Here is a 17,402-nt window from a genome sequence, read left to right as displayed (position 1 = left end):
AGACCAATGTTCTGTGCATTTGATGGAATTAGTTATTACATTTAGGAATAAGAAGGTAGAATCATTAGTAATAGAGATTGATGCCCTAAAGAAAAAATTAGATAATCACAAAGCCACCACAGAGTACATAGAAAGGGATCGTGTAGTCTCCGAAAGGGTGATAAAGTTTGAATCATCCTTTACAGAAATTAAATGTAAAAAATTTAAGCGAGATACGGATGATTATAGAAATGGTGAATCCAGGTCATACAGAGACAAATACAAAACTACATCAGAAAATTCCAAATATGGGGGAAGGGGGAAATGGGAAATATGAATTATGGTAAAGAAAATCGCTCTAGATTAAATTCAAATAATCAAGAACAAGAAGAACCCTCCTCAATAAGAACCACTCAATATACTACACAAAATAGAGAAGATTTACAAAGGGGTGCAAGACCCAAGGAGGTCCAGTATAAAGAAAAAAGGAATTCTTGTGATTCCTCTTTTTTAGAACAACGAGATTATCGGTACAAGGATCATCTGGGGGGGAGAAAACAACAGACATACACACCAAAAAGAGGCAGCGACCAAAGTATAGAGGACGACGGGGAGGCAAAAAAGAGAAACTTAAGAGACTATAAAATAAAAAATTGGAAAACAATCTGAAAAGCATTTATAATTATCCTCTAAACAACTTACGAGGAGTGAGATGTCACTCTTATGTAGAGGACTTAAATTCTCCCCCACTGAGCCCCCCAATATATTCGATCTGTATGTGGAATTGAACAGGTTTGTTCGCACTCTTTGCAGAAAGAGATTTTTTGCAAAGAAGGCAAACATAAAAGTTGGTTCCAATGAGATGCCAATTTTACTAGATACCACAGATGATCCGATTCTTAAAATCTTAGAGGAACTTGATTGTGATAATGGGATTCAGTCCCCCACTAAAAAGATATATGATTTGATAAAAAAATGTGTAGACTAAAGTCGGATTTTTTTCCTATCAGCTTCAAAAGCAGTAAGATAGAAACCTTTTATAGGACCTCCTTAGATGATTTCAAAGCATTGTGTTCATCAGGCCAGGAAATTAAACAAAATTTAAATAAATGGGAAAAACGGGCCATAAAAAATCTAACTAAAGACATATCAATCATTATTAAGGAAGCTGACAAGGGGGGTGGGTTCGTTATACAAGACAGAGAAGAGTATGTCAAAGAGGCTTATCGCCAGCTACATGACGCTAATTTCTATGAAGTCTTGGTGTGCGACCCCACCCCCATATATCATAAAGAATTATATACATTATTACAAACCACATTACAGGATGGAGTGATATCCAAGGAAGAACTAAAGTTTATTTTTCCTTTACATCCCACCATCCCCATTTATTATAATTTACCAAAAATTCACAAGTCCCTCACTTCACCCCCAGGACGTCCTATAATTTCTGGTGTTAATTCCCTCACTTCTTTTTTATCAGCCTATGTCGACAGTCATCTGCAACCACGTGTCTCTCGGTTAAGGTCCCACATAAGAGATACAGTGCATTTCTTAGAACTCATTCAAAATATTACTTGGAAATCATCATATGCTTTTGCTACTTTAGATGTATCGAGTTTATATACTAATATACCCCATCAATTGGGGATACAAGTAATTAAACAAATATTGAAAGCTGATGGGGATCTTTCCGAGAGACATCAAGAGTTCATTGTCGACTCTATTTCCTTTATCCTTTCCCACAACTATTTTCTTTTTTCAAACACATTTTTTCGTCAGACGATGGGAACCGCCATGGGGATGAGATTTGCGCCAAGTTACGCCAACCTATATGTTGGACAATTGGAGGAGGACCTCATTTGGGCAGGCGGACTTGGCGAACGTCTCGTCCTCTATGGGCGGTACATCGATGACCTATTTTTTATTTGGGATGGGGATCACGACACTTTTTCCGATTTGGTTATGTCTCTCAACACTAACACATATAATTTGTCCTTCACCTCCAATTTTAGTTCTTCAAAAATTAATTTCTTGGATATCATTCTTGAAATCATTAATAAACGTATTCATACCACAAATTATATAAAAGAAGTAGGCCATAATGCGTATCTAAATTATAGGAGTGCCCACCATCAATCTTGGAAAAATAACATTCCAAAGGGACAGTTATTACGTATTAAGAGGAATTGTTCCTCTACTCAATCTTTTAAGGTACAAGCTTCAGGCCTACTACAATCATTTATTGATAAAGATTATCCGCAATATATATTGGATAGAGCGACTCGGGAAGTAGACAAAATAGATAAATGTACCCTTCTTCATCCAAAACAAAAAATTCCCCTGAAAAAGTAAGAATTAGCCTTTATATCCAAGTTTAATAATAAGTCTAATCAAATCAAGAACATAATAAGACAAAATTATCATATGCTTCAAAATGATCTCATCTTATGTAATATTCTTCCTTCACAACCGGAGTTTATTTAAAAAAAAAAAATCTCTAAAAACAATATTAGCTCCCAGTCAATTAAAAAACGTGCCAGCTGTTATGGATAAGAAACCGGAGGAAGGGTGGTTAACATCGAAACCCAAAGGTTTTTATAAATGTGGTGCTAACAGATGCACGACTTGTTTACATGTACAAAATAAAAATAAAACAATAAGTACAACATCAAAAGAGAAATTTATTAATATTTCCAGCTTCATTAATTGCAATACAACATGGGTTATATACCTACTAGAATGTGGGTGTAATTTAAAATATGTCAGTAGAACGACTAGAGCCCTTAAATCCAGATTTATGGAACATCGTAGAAATATTATTAATGGACTTTCTAAACATAGCGTATCAAGACATTTTTTATACCACCACAATAAGGATCCAGGGTCTCTACGATTGGTCGGACTAGAGCATATCACACAGACAAATCGGGGAGGTGATAGGTTCACTAGATTGTGCCGACCAGGAGATATTCTGGACCTTTCAGCTTAATTCATTGTATCCTAGTGGCCTCAATGAGGCATTAGAACTAAATGCTATCTTATAATAATGATCTCTTCTTTTGAATATAAATATATGGAACTTATAATTACTAAGTTATATCTGGACATATAGTATAACATAATCAATATGGGCATATGTAGGTTATTATAATATTCTACCACAAAAGGTTAGTAGTGAAATAAAATATTAGAGATCCGACTGAGTTTATTTGCCAAATGATTTTTTTTTTCTTTACATCCATTTATATATGCGTATTACTATATAGATTGTAGTTGAGGTCAATTAATAACAAATAAATATACTTTGAAGAACTAGTCATATGATTTATATTCATGGTCGGTATATGAGAACATCTATTGTATGTATAAGGTCACATGTTATTGACAAGTGACATGCAGTTTCTGATGAATGGGAATTTATGTATATTTTTATGTTATATGCTGGTTAGTGTAATAGCTTAATATTTGATTATTATCGTAACTAGGATTAATAGAAACAAACATTGGGTTATATACATACAAGTAATGTGGCATAATTAAAGAAATAATTATGATCATCTAAGTATGGGCAATGATATATCTAAAAGGCAGTGATCACATGACCCATTTATGCATCGGAGTAAGGGAATAACATGTTTCCGGTTGTAAGCGCCGACCACGTGAACTGGTCCCGTCACATGATCGGGCGCATTAGAACAAACAAGACAAGATAACTGGATGTACTTCCGGTCACATGCGCCGGTCACGTGGGCGGATCGCGTCACGTGATCGGGCGCACCAGGACAAACAGCGCACAGAGCTGGATATGATTCCGGTAGTGCGTGCCAATCACATGTAGTGGTATAACATCAACAACCGGTCACATGACCGGAAACGGTGATATCCAGCATCTACAACATGGAAATATGCGTTCCAAGTACAGGAAACCAGCATATGCGGTCATGTGATGGGCTTTACGAACCAGGAAGTGTTATAACTCCCTTTATTTTAAATTTAACAAATATATATTAAAAACGTTTTTAATAAACATATACATTTGTCTCCTACAAATATAGATATTTTATACTGGATATGGATTTGGTTTATTGTTTTTTAGCTAATATGAGATTGTAAATTGAACTTCAGCTGTCATCAATGGGCAATTAGCACAGCCTTTAAAAAGGGCATTCTCACAATGGGCACACATACCTTGACAAAGCTGTGGATACAGCGAAACGCATTGGTTTACAGGAGCCAGGCACCACAGATTCCACATATCCATCTTGGAAAAGAGCCTAGAAGTCCACTTACAAGCTATATGGGGATTTGGCAGATGACCACAGAGGTAGAAGAGAACCAGCTTTAAACAGGACTGTGTTTCTGTTCAGAATTAAGCCTAATCCAAGGTTTGCCTTCACCATTTATGTGGACTGACATCTACCTGCATTGAAAACTGCAACCAGGACTGTGGCACTATTTTCTTGGATTCCATACAGTGGATTTTGCCCAGGCTTCCTATGTGGTAATACACCAAATATAATGTTGTGCTCGCCCTCTTCTAATAGAATTTTATGTGTAATTTTATAGATTGTTTATTTCATTTTTGTAATAAATTACATTTGGTTTTCATATCCAGTTTGGAAGCGCTGTTATATCTTCCTTTTCTGTCTATTCCAGGGGCTAACTACCCCTTTAAACAGCAGCTTATAGGATAAACAGCTCCTCTTGATAGCGCCGGGCCTATTACCTTGGTAATAATTCTTCTCACAATCAACACATAGTTTTTGCAGCCAAGATGAGTTGTTTTTCCGTATTTAATGACAGGCACAGTCGGAGACAAATGTATATGTCTAAATGGGATATTAACAAAAGTGTTATGAATGTTGATAATAAAGATTTGTTAAAGAATTACTTTTTGAAGTTGGAAGATCTCCTGAAAGCTGAGACCAAGCATTGGCATGACAGCGTTAACCTACAGAAATATATAGATAAAAAATTAATTCCAAGACGTTTACGCTTGTTCAAGCCATCTATCTTTCAGGATGTCCCCGAATTCCAAAGCAAATGGGAGAGCATTTTAGACCAATGTTCTGTGCATTTGATGGAATTAGTTATTACATTTAGGAATAAGAAGGTAGAATCATTAGTAATAGAGATTGATGCCCTAAAGAAAAAATTAGATAATCACAAAGCCACCACAGAGTACATAGAAAGGGATCGTGTAGTCTCCGAAAGGGTGATAAAGTTTGAATCATCCTTTACAGAAATTAAATGTAAAAAATTTAAGCGAGATACGGATGATTATAGAAATGGTGAATCCAGGTCATACAGAGACAAATACAAAACTACATCAGAAAATTCCAAATATGGGGGAAGGGGGAAATGGGAAATATGAATTATGGTAAAGAAAATCGCTCTAGATTAAATTCAAATAATCAAGAACAAGAAGAACCCTCCTCAATAAGAACCACTCAATATACTACACAAAATAGAGAAGATTTACAAAGGGGTGCAAGACCCAAGGAGGTCCAGTATAAAGAAAAAAGGAATTCTTGTGATTCCTCTTTTTTAGAACAACGAGATTATCGGTACAAGGATCATCTGGGGGGGAGAAAACAACAGACATACACACCAAAAAGAGGCAGCGACCAAAGTATAGAGGACGACGGGGAGGCAAAAAAGAGAAACTTAAGAGACTATAAAATAAAAAATTGGAAAACAATCTGAAAAGCATTTATAATTATCCTCTAAACAACTTACGAGGAGTGAGATGTCACTCTTATGTAGAGGACTTAAATTCTCCCCCACTGAGCCCCCCAATATATTCGATCTGTATGTGGAATTGAACAGGTTTGTTCGCACTCTTTGCAGAAAGAGATTTTTTGCAAAGAAGGCAAACATAAAAGTTGGTTCCAATGAGATGCCAATTTTACTAGATACCACAGATGATCCGATTCTTAAAATCTTAGAGGAACTTGATTGTGATAATGGGATTCAGTCCCCCACTAAAAAGATATATGATTTGATAAAAAAATGTGTAGACTAAAGTCGGATTTTTTTCCTATCAGCTTCAAAAGCAGTAAGATAGAAACCTTTTATAGGACCTCCTTAGATGATTTCAAAGCATTGTGTTCATCAGGCCAGGAAATTAAACAAAATTTAAATAAATGGGAAAAACGGGCCATAAAAAATCTAACTAAAGACATATCAATCATTATTAAGGAAGCTGACAAGGGGGGTGGGTTCGTTATACAAGACAGAGAAGAGTATGTCAAAGAGGCTTATCGCCAGCTACATGACGCTAATTTCTATGAAGTCTTGGTGTGCGACCCCACCCCCATATATCATAAAGAATTATATACATTATTACAAACCACATTACAGGATGGAGTGATATCCAAGGAAGAACTAAAGTTTATTTTTCCTTTACATCCCACCATCCCCATTTATTATAATTTACCAAAAATTCACAAGTCCCTCACTTCACCCCCAGGACGTCCTATAATTTCTGGTGTTAATTCCCTCACTTCTTTTTTATCAGCCTATGTCGACAGTCATCTGCAACCACGTGTCTCTCGGTTAAGGTCCCACATAAGAGATACAGTGCATTTCTTAGAACTCATTCAAAATATTACTTGGAAATCATCATATGCTTTTGCTACTTTAGATGTATCGAGTTTATATACTAATATACCCCATCAATTGGGGATACAAGTAATTAAACAAATATTGAAAGCTGATGGGGATCTTTCCGAGAGACATCAAGAGTTCATTGTCGACTCTATTTCCTTTATCCTTTCCCACAACTATTTTCTTTTTTCAAACACATTTTTTCGTCAGACGATGGGAACCGCCATGGGGATGAGATTTGCGCCAAGTTACGCCAACCTATATGTTGGACAATTGGAGGAGGACCTCATTTGGGCAGGCGGACTTGGCGAACGTCTCGTCCTCTATGGGCGGTACATCGATGACCTATTTTTTATTTGGGATGGGGATCACGACACTTTTTCCGATTTGGTTATGTCTCTCAACACTAACACATATAATTTGTCCTTCACCTCCAATTTTAGTTCTTCAAAAATTAATTTCTTGGATATCATTCTTGAAATCATTAATAAACGTATTCATACCACAAATTATATAAAAGAAGTAGGCCATAATGCGTATCTAAATTATAGGAGTGCCCACCATCAATCTTGGAAAAATAACATTCCAAAGGGACAGTTATTACGTATTAAGAGGAATTGTTCCTCTACTCAATCTTTTAAGGTACAAGCTTCAGGCCTACTACAATCATTTATTGATAAAGATTATCCGCAATATATATTGGATAGAGCGACTCGGGAAGTAGACAAAATAGATAAATGTACCCTTCTTCATCCAAAACAAAAAATTCCCCTGAAAAAGTAAGAATTAGCCTTTATATCCAAGTTTAATAATAAGTCTAATCAAATCAAGAACATAATAAGACAAAATTATCATATGCTTCAAAATGATCTCATCTTATGTAATATTCTTCCTTCACAACCGGAGTTTATTTAAAAAAAAAAAATCTCTAAAAACAATATTAGCTCCCAGTCAATTAAAAAACGTGCCAGCTGTTATGGATAAGAAACCGGAGGAAGGGTGGTTAACATCGAAACCCAAAGGTTTTTATAAATGTGGTGCTAACAGATGCACGACTTGTTTACATGTACAAAATAAAAATAAAACAATAAGTACAACATCAAAAGAGAAATTTATTAATATTTCCAGCTTCATTAATTGCAATACAACATGGGTTATATACCTACTAGAATGTGGGTGTAATTTAAAATATGTCAGTAGAACGACTAGAGCCCTTAAATCCAGATTTATGGAACATCGTAGAAATATTATTAATGGACTTTCTAAACATAGCGTATCAAGACATTTTTTATACCACCACAATAAGGATCCAGGGTCTCTACGATTGGTCGGACTAGAGCATATCACACAGACAAATCGGGGAGGTGATAGGTTCACTAGATTGTGCCGACCAGGAGATATTCTGGACCTTTCAGCTTAATTCATTGTATCCTAGTGGCCTCAATGAGGCATTAGAACTAAATGCTATCTTATAATAATGATCTCTTCTTTTGAATATAAATATATGGAACTTATAATTACTAAGTTATATCTGGACATATAGTATAACATAATCAATATGGGCATATGTAGGTTATTATAATATTCTACCACAAAAGGTTAGTAGTGAAATAAAATATTAGAGATCCGACTGAGTTTATTTGCCAAATGATTTTTTTTTTCTTTACATCCATTTATATATGCGTATTACTATATAGATTGTAGTTGAGGTCAATTAATAACAAATAAATATACTTTGAAGAACTAGTCATATGATTTATATTCATGGTCGGTATATGAGAACATCTATTGTATGTATAAGGTCACATGTTATTGACAAGTGACATGCAGTTTCTGATGAATGGGAATTTATGTATATTTTTATGTTATATGCTGGTTAGTGTAATAGCTTAATATTTGATTATTATCGTAACTAGGATTAATAGAAACAAACATTGGGTTATATACATACAAGTAATGTGGCATAATTAAAGAAATAATTATGATCATCTAAGTATGGGCAATGATATATCTAAAAGGCAGTGATCACATGACCCATTTATGCATCGGAGTAAGGGAATAACATGTTTCCGGTTGTAAGCGCCGACCACGTGAACTGGTCCCGTCACATGATCGGGCGCATTAGAACAAACAAGACAAGATAACTGGATGTACTTCCGGTCACATGCGCCGGTCACGTGGGCGGATCGCGTCACGTGATCGGGCGCACCAGGACAAACAGCGCACAGAGCTGGATATGATTCCGGTAGTGCGCGCCAATCACATGTAGTGGTATAACATCAACAACCGGTCACATGACCGGAAACGGTGATATCCAGCATCTACAACATGGAAATATGCGTTCCAAGTACAGGAAACCAGCATATGCGGTCATGTGATGGGCTTTACGAACCAGGAAGTGTTATAACTCCCTTTATTTTAAATTTAACAAATATATATTAAAAACGTTTTTAATAAACATATACATTTGTCTCCTACAAATATAGATATTTTATACTGGATATGGATTTGGTTTATTGTTTTTTAGCTAATATGAGATTGTAAATTGAACTTCAGCTGTCATCAATGGGCAATTAGCACAGCCTTTAAAAAGGGCATTCTCACAATGGGCACACATACCTTGACAAAGCTGTGGATACAGCGAAACGCATTGGTTTACAGGAGCCAGGCACCACAGATTCCACATATCCATCTTGGAAAAGAGCCTAGAAGTCCACTTACAAGCTATATGGGGATTTGGCAGATGACCACAGAGGTAGAAGAGAACCAGCTTTAAACAGGACTGTGTTTCTGTTCAGAATTAAGCCTAATCCAAGGTTTGCCTTCACCATTTATGTGGACTGACATCTACCTGCATTGAAAACTGCAACCAGGACTGTGGCACTATTTTCTTGGATTCCATACAGTGGATTTTGCCCAGGCTTCCTATGTGGTAATACACCAAATATAATGTTGTGCTCGCCCTCTTCTAATAGAATTTTATGTGTAATTTTATAGATTGTTTATTTAATTTTTGTAATAAATTACATTTGGTTTACATATCCAGTTTGGAAGCGCTGTTATATCTTCCTTTTCCATATCCACACCTGCTTGCAGGAAGAGTAGAAACCGTCCCAGTTGAAACTCCACCATAGGAAACTTCTTGGACTCACACCAAGATACATATTTTTTCCAAATACGATGGTAATGTTTAGACGTTACTCCTTTCCTAGTCTGTATAGGAATAACCTTGTGCGGAATGCCCTTTCGACCTAAAATCTGGCGTTCAACCTCCATGCCGTCAAACGTAGCCACGGTAAGTCTTGATAAGCGAGCGGCCCCTGCTGCAGAAGGTCCTCCTGAAGAGGAAGAGGCCTTGGCTCTTCTAGCAGTAGATCCAGAAGTTCCGCGTACCAAGCCCTTCTTGGCCAGTCCGGAGCAATGAGGACTGCCTGAACTCTTGTTCTCCTAATGAGTTTTAGAACTCTTGGAATGAGTAGAAGTGGAGGAAACATGTATACCGACTGGAACACCCACGGAGTCACTAGGACGTCCACCGCCACGGCTTGCAGGTCCTTCGACCTGGAACAATACTGCTGAAGCTTCTTGTTGAGATGAGAGGCCATCATGTCTATTTGAGGTACACCCCAAAGATCTGTTACCTCCGTGAACACCTCCAGATGGAGTCCCCACTCTCCTGGATGGAGATCGTGTCTGCTGAGGAAGTCCGCTTCCCAGTTGTCCACTTCCGGAATGAAGATTGCTGACAGCGCCAACGCATGTTTTTCTGCCCAGAGGATGATTCTTGTTACCTTTGACATTGCAGCTATGCTTTTTGTTCCGCCCTGTCGGTTTAGCCACTGTCGTTACACTGTCCGACTGCACTTGAATGGCTCGATCACGCAGAAGATGGGCCACTTGGAGAAGACCATTGTAGATGTAGATGTCTCCAAGTTCCAGAATGTTGATTGGTAGGCTGGGTTCCAGGCTTGACCACCTTCCTTGAAAGGTTTCCCCCTGAATGACTGCGCCCCAGCCCCGGAGACTTGCATCTGTGGTTAGAAGGCTCCAGTCCTGAATCCCGAACCTGCGGCCCTACAGAAGGTAAGGCAGTTGTAGCCACCAGAGGAGTGAAATCCTGGCTTTTGGCAACAGATGGATACTCTGGTGCATGTGTAAATGAGATCCCGACCACTTGTCCAGGAGATCCAGTTGGAATGGCCGAGAATTAAACCTTCCGTACTGTGGAGCGTCGTAAAATGCCACTATCTTCCCCAGAAGGCGAATGCACTGATGAACCGAAACCCGGGCTGGCATCAGGACATCCCGGACCATTGTTTGTATCACCGCTTTCTCCTCCAGAAGAAACACCCTCTGCACTTCTGTGTCGAGGATCATTCCCAGAAAAGACAATCTCCTTGTCGGCTCCAAATGGGATTTTTGAAGATTCAGGTTCCAACCGTGTTCCCTGAGCAGATGAGTTGTGAGAACAATGGACTTCAACAACCTCTCCCTGGATGATGCCTTTATCAGTAGATCGTCCAGATATGGGATTATGTTCACCCCCTGTTTGCGGAGGAGAACCATCATCTCTGCCATCACCTTGGTGAACACCCACGGTGCTGTGGAGAGGCCGAATGGTAGTGCCTGGAACTGATAGTGACTGTCCAACTGTGCAAATCTGACATAAGCCTGGTGAGATGGCCAAATCGGAATGTGGAGGTACATTCCGATTTGGCCATGCCTTGATATCCACGGATACCAGAAACTCTCCCTCCTCCAGACATGAAATCACTGCTCTGAGAGACTCCATTTTGAATTTGAACACACTCAGGTAAGGGTTCAACAATTTCAAGTTTAAAATTGGTCTGACCACGAAAAAAGGTTTGAATAATAACCCTTGTTTTTCATATGAGGTGGAACTGGGACAATGACCTGTGATTTTTTCCAATTTTAGGATGGCGTCCTGTAGGATAGCCCTGTCTGTCGGCAAAGCTGGCAAGCCTGATTTGAAGAATCGGTGAGGTGGGAGTTCTTGAAACTCCAGTCTGTACCCCAGGGACACAATATCCTGTACCCAGGGATCTAGGCCGGCCGACACCTAGACGTGTCTGAAACGTCTGAGTCTCGCACCCACCAGCCCTTCCTTCAGGCTTTGTGTTCCACCATCATGCTGAGGATTTTGAGGAACCAGAAGCAGGTCTCTGGTCCTGGGAGCCTGCGGGTTCAGGCTTTTTGGATTTTGCCCGACCACCTCTGAAGAAAGTGGTAGAAGGCTTGGGCTTTTTTGTCTTAGCGGTCCGAAAGGACTGCTGCGCAGCTGAAGAAAACGGATTCTTCGTGGAAGGAGTAGCAGAGGGAAGGAAAGGTGACTTACCCGTGGTTGCTGTGGAAATCCACGCATCCAACGTTTCCCCAAATAGAGCCTGACCTTTGTAGGGTAGGTTCTCCACACTCCTCCTGGATTCCGTGTCTGCAGACCATTGGCGTAGCCTGAGTCCCCTGCGAGCTGATACCGACATCGAGGATATCCATCCAGTCAGCGTTTCCAGGTCCATCATGGATTCCACCATGAACCCCGCAGAATCCTGTATGTTATGTAAAAACAATTCAATGTCACTTCTATCCATTGTATCCAAATCCTCTAGAAATGTGCCTGACCACTTTACTATGGCTTTAGAAGTCCATGCACAGGCAATAGTGGGCCTTAAGGCCACTCCTGAAGCAGTGTATATGGATTTGACCGTAGTGTCAATCTTACGATCAGCTGGTTCCTTCAAAGCGGTAGAACCAGGTACAGGTAAAACCACCTTTTTAGACAGTCTGGAGACAGATGCATAAAAAATTGGTGGGTTTTCCCATTTTTTTCTATCTTCCTCAGGGAAGGGAAAAGCAACCAGAACTCTTTTTGGGATCTGGAATTTTTTCTCCGGGTTTTCCAAGGATTTTTCAAATATAGCGTTTAATTCTTTAGACGTGGGAAAGGTTAGCGGGGCTTTCTTATTATCAGTGAAGTAAGCCTCCTCAACCTGCTCAGGTGTAGTGTCATTAATGTTTAACATATCTCTAATGGCCTCAATCATGAGCTGCACCCCCTTAGCAAGGGATGCCGCCCCCTTAGCACATACCCATCACCGTCCGTAGTATCAGAATCAGTATCCGTGTCATCTTGCATAATTTGGGCAAGTGCACGTTTCTGTGGGAACATGCTAGGGGATTTTACAGGATTAGGGACAGAGCCTGACCAAACTGCCATAGACTTCTTTAACACCTGAGTTTCAGTCTCAGTATTAGCTACCCTAGTAGAGATCTGAGAGATCATTCCTTTGATAGAAGTTAACCACTCAGGTTGAACCATAGGGATCTGAGACAAAGCATTACAATCCTGTGTACATGGAATGGATCCCTCCTGAAAGGAAACATCTTCTGCAGCATATGACACAGAGTTCTTAGACATGGCAATGTGAGATAGTAACACACACACACACGGAAATGTCAGCCACAGTTTCCCCCCAAGTATGCCACAGAGAGACACAGAGATTGGAGCCAACCCACACACAGCGCTTTCTAAGGTAGAACTAATGAAATTACGAGCGCTGTCTGTGTACCTTAATGGACTACACAGACTTTACACAGCCTCAACCCCCTTCTACAACCCCCTGGTACCGTACAGGATAGCTGAAGTTGCTTGGAGGGACAGCTCTACCTGTCAGCGTCTGTAGGCAGGAAAATCGCAGGCAGGAAAATTGCAGGCAGGAAAATCGCACTGAACGCTGTTGGATCAGCTCTGAGTAGAAGCTCCGCCCCCTGCACATGGCGCTGCTTCCCGCTCTTCATTGTATTATATTGGCCTGAGGATTTCTACTGGCAGCGATCCGGGGACCCTGACAGGCTTGCTGACCAGTTTAGGGTATAGGTGCTGGCTCAGGGCGCACCCCAAAGCACCACACTATGTACCTCTGAGCCCCAGAGCGCAGTTAGTAACGCGCTCCCTACCCTATTGCCGCCATCTTCACACCGGCTCCCCGCTTGCTAGGGGGGTCGGTGACTCACTCGCCACAAACATCTTCTGGCTGTTAGGGGGTGACGGCATGCTGCTGGGGTGAGCAGTCACCTGGGGCAGCTAACGATCTATCCCCTCAGGAGCTCAGTGTCCTGTCAGCAGAGATAGTGGCTCTCACCGCGTAGGGTAGGACACTACTCCCCCCTAAGTCCCACGAAGCAAGGAGACTGTTGCCAGCAGCCTCCCTGTAAAATAATAAACTCTAAAAAAAACTTTTACTAGAGAAACTCTGGAGAGCTCCCCTAGCTGTGACCGGCTCCTCCGGGCACATTTAGTAAACTGAGTCTGGCAGGAGCGGCATAGAGGGAGGAGCCAGCCCACACTCTCAAACTCTTAAAGTACCAGAGGCTCCTAGTGGACCCATCTATACCCCATGGTACTAATGTGGACCCCAGCATCCTCTAGGACGTAAGAGAAAAACAAGATATGTGAGGTTATGTGTACTGTACAGAGAGATGTAATTAGATAGGGAAGCACTGAAGGTTATGGGTCTGGAATTTGAAAGGTTTCTCTGAAAAGGAGGGCTTTCAGGGAACATTTAAAGGTTTGAAGACCAGATGTGAGTTTTATTGTGCGAGGGAAGGCAATCCACAGAGTGGGTGAAGGGGGTAATTCCAAGTTGATCGCAGCATGACATTTTTTAGCAGTTGGGCAAAACCATGTGCACTGCAGGTGTGGCAGATATAACATTTGCAGAGAGAGTTAGATTTGGGTGGGTTAGATTGCAGATTGAACTCACCACACCCAAATCTATCTCTCTCTGCACATGTTATATCTGCCTCCCCTGCAGTGAACATGGGTGGTCATTCCGAGTTGTTCGCTCGCAAGCTGTTTTTAGCAGCTTTGCACACGCTAAGCCGCCGCCTACTGGGAGTGAATCTTAGCATAGTAAAATTGCGAACGAAAGATTCGCAATATTGCGATTACACAAGTCTTAGCAGTTTCAGAGTAGCTCCAGACTTACTCGGCATCTGCGATCAGTTCAGTGCTTGTCGTTCCTGGTTTGACGTCACAAACACACCCAGCGTTCGCCCAGACACTCCTCCGTTTCTCCAGCCACTCCCGCGTTTTTCCCAGAAACGGTAGCGTTTTTTCACACACACCCATAAAACGGACAGTTTCCGCCCAGAAACACCCACTTCCTGTCAATCACACTACGATCACCAGAACGAAGAAAAAAACGTGAGTAAAATTCCTAACTGCATAGCAAATTTACTTGGCGCAGTCGCACTGCGGACATTGCGCATGCACACTAAGCGGAAAATCGCTGCGATGCGAAAAAATTTACCGAGCGAACAACTCGGAATGACCACCATGGTTTTGCCCAACTGCTAACAAAGTTCCTGCTGCGATCAACTCAGAATTACCCCCAAAGTCCTGTAATTTTGAGTGTGAACAAGTAATACGTGTGGATGAGAGATGCAGATCTTGTGCAGAGCGGAGTGGTCAGGTAGGGAGATATTTTGAGATGAGTGAAGAGATGTATGTTGGTGCATTTTGGTTAATAGCCTTGTATGTAAGATAAAGTATTTTACATTTAATATGGTAGAATACCGGTAACCAATGGAGGGACTGACAGAGCGGATCTGCAGATGATGAATGTGGAAGATTAGCCTCGCAGCTGCATTCAAAATGGATTGTAGTGGTGAGAGCCTATGTTTGGGAAGACCGGTCAGGAGACTATTACAATAATCAATGCGGGAGATAATGAGAGCATGGATTAGAGTTTTTGCTGTGTCTTGTGTAAGATATGGTCGTATTTTGGATATGTTTCTTATATGTATGTAACATTGTTCAATGATTTGACGTTGAGTATAGGCCGGAAACACCCATTTGGTTTCGGAACTAGAAACAGGGTTGAATAGTAGCCCCTGCCTCTCTGGGACAGAGGTACCGGCACTACCACTCCTGTTTCCAGGAGAGATTGTACAACCAAGTGCAGAGCTTGCACTTTCAATGGATCCGAGGGGATAACCGTTGAGCAGAACTGGCGAGGGGGACGTGTCCCGAAAGAGATTGTGTACCCATGAGAGACAACTTCCCACACCCAGGCATCCGAAGTGGTATTTAACCAGGCCTGGGCGAACTGCAGAAGTTGGCCTCCCACCCTGTGGGCCCCCAGGCGGAGGCCCGCCCCATCATGCAGTAGTCTTGTCTTGTTTTGAAGCAGGCTGACGGGTGGCTCAGGATTGTTTAGATTTGGGCTTAGTAGTTTTGGAAGCACAAGCCTGTCTCAGGTACACTTGACCTTTTGCTGTCCCTGGAGGTCGAAAGGAACGAAAAGTGGTACTCTTAGCCTTCGGAGCCGAAGGATTAGTACTTGGGAGAAATGCAGTCTTGGCAGACGCCAAGTCAGTCACAATCTTGTTCAGATCCTCCCCAAAGAGGATGTCATCCGTAAAAGGGAGCACCTCCAAGGTCTTTTTGGAGTCCACGTCCACCTTCCAGGACCTTAACCACAGAATTCGGCGAGCCAGAATAGACGTACTAGAAGCCTTGGCCGCCATAACACCTGCCTCAGAGGCCACCTCCTGAATATAGTGGGAGGCTATGGTAATATAAGACAGATAATGTCTGGCAGTGTTAGAAAAATCCTGAGTTAGCTCATCCTCAATTGCCTGAACCCATGCTTCAATTCCTTTTGCAGAGAGAGAGGCTGCCATAGTGGGTCTATGTACAGCACTGGTAAGAGTGTAAATAGACTTCAGGCAACCCTCCACACACTTATCCATCGGTTTCTTCAGTGAGGTGACGGTGGTGACAGGCAGAGTAGAGGACACCACAAGATGGGCGACATGGGAGTCCACCGGCGGTGAAGTTTCCCACTTGTTACTCAACTCTGCAGGGATAGAATAATGAGCTAGCATCTTTTTAGACAGGGAAAATTTCTTTCCTGGAGACAAACACGATTCCTGACGTATGTCACTTAAATGGTCAGAATGTGGTAAGACTACTTTAGTAACCTTCTGACATTTGAATTTATCAGGTTTCTTAGATGCAGTAGTGGGCTCAATCTTATCATCTATTTGGAGAATCAGCTTAATTGCCACCATTAGGTCAGGAACATCAACCTGTGTTGTAGATTCCTCATCACAAGCAACTGTATCAGTGTCTGATGGATCAGTATATTCCCCATCTTCATCAGAAGAATTATCTGAAATATTAGTGGATTGTGAGGAAGAAATGGCCGCTTAGAAGACCCCTTGGCCCCCAAGGGGTGAGGGGCAGGTTTCTGAGCAATCAAAGGCGGGTTCACCACAGGGACAATATGTGGCTGTAATGGCACAGGAGGACCCACAGGGGGCATAAGACATGTTACAAGCGTATTCAGCATACTTGAAAATGCTGCCCAGGGTGGTTCCTGATTGGCCACAGGTGCTGCGGGCTGACTGGAAGGTATAGGGCACCCAGTGCCTGAACCAACAGCTAAAACGTCCTCCTCAGGTAAATTCGTGGAGCCAGCACTGCATGATGCAGGAGCGTCCACGGATATCCCGCCCTGTGTGGCAGACATTATAGGGAATGTAGCCTTAGAGCTGACAGTACAATATAGCCAGACAAATACAATACCTGCAAATAACACCCTGTGTTATGTGACAGTAAATACAGAGCACAAACAGGGGATTTAAGCAGTGTGGGGTGACTGAAACACACAGTGAAAAATACAAAACGGTATATCCTGTGTAGCACTATATATATATATATATATATATATATATATATATATAAGACCCTGACGCACCTAGCCCCCCAGGGTACAGAATATAGT

The sequence above is a fragment of the Pseudophryne corroboree genome, chromosome 1, assembly GCF_028390025.1.
Source record: "Pseudophryne corroboree isolate aPseCor3 chromosome 1, aPseCor3.hap2, whole genome shotgun sequence".
Classification (NCBI taxonomy): Eukaryota; Metazoa; Chordata; class Amphibia; order Anura; family Myobatrachidae; genus Pseudophryne; species Pseudophryne corroboree.
Note: the sequence above shows the minus strand (reverse complement) of the source record.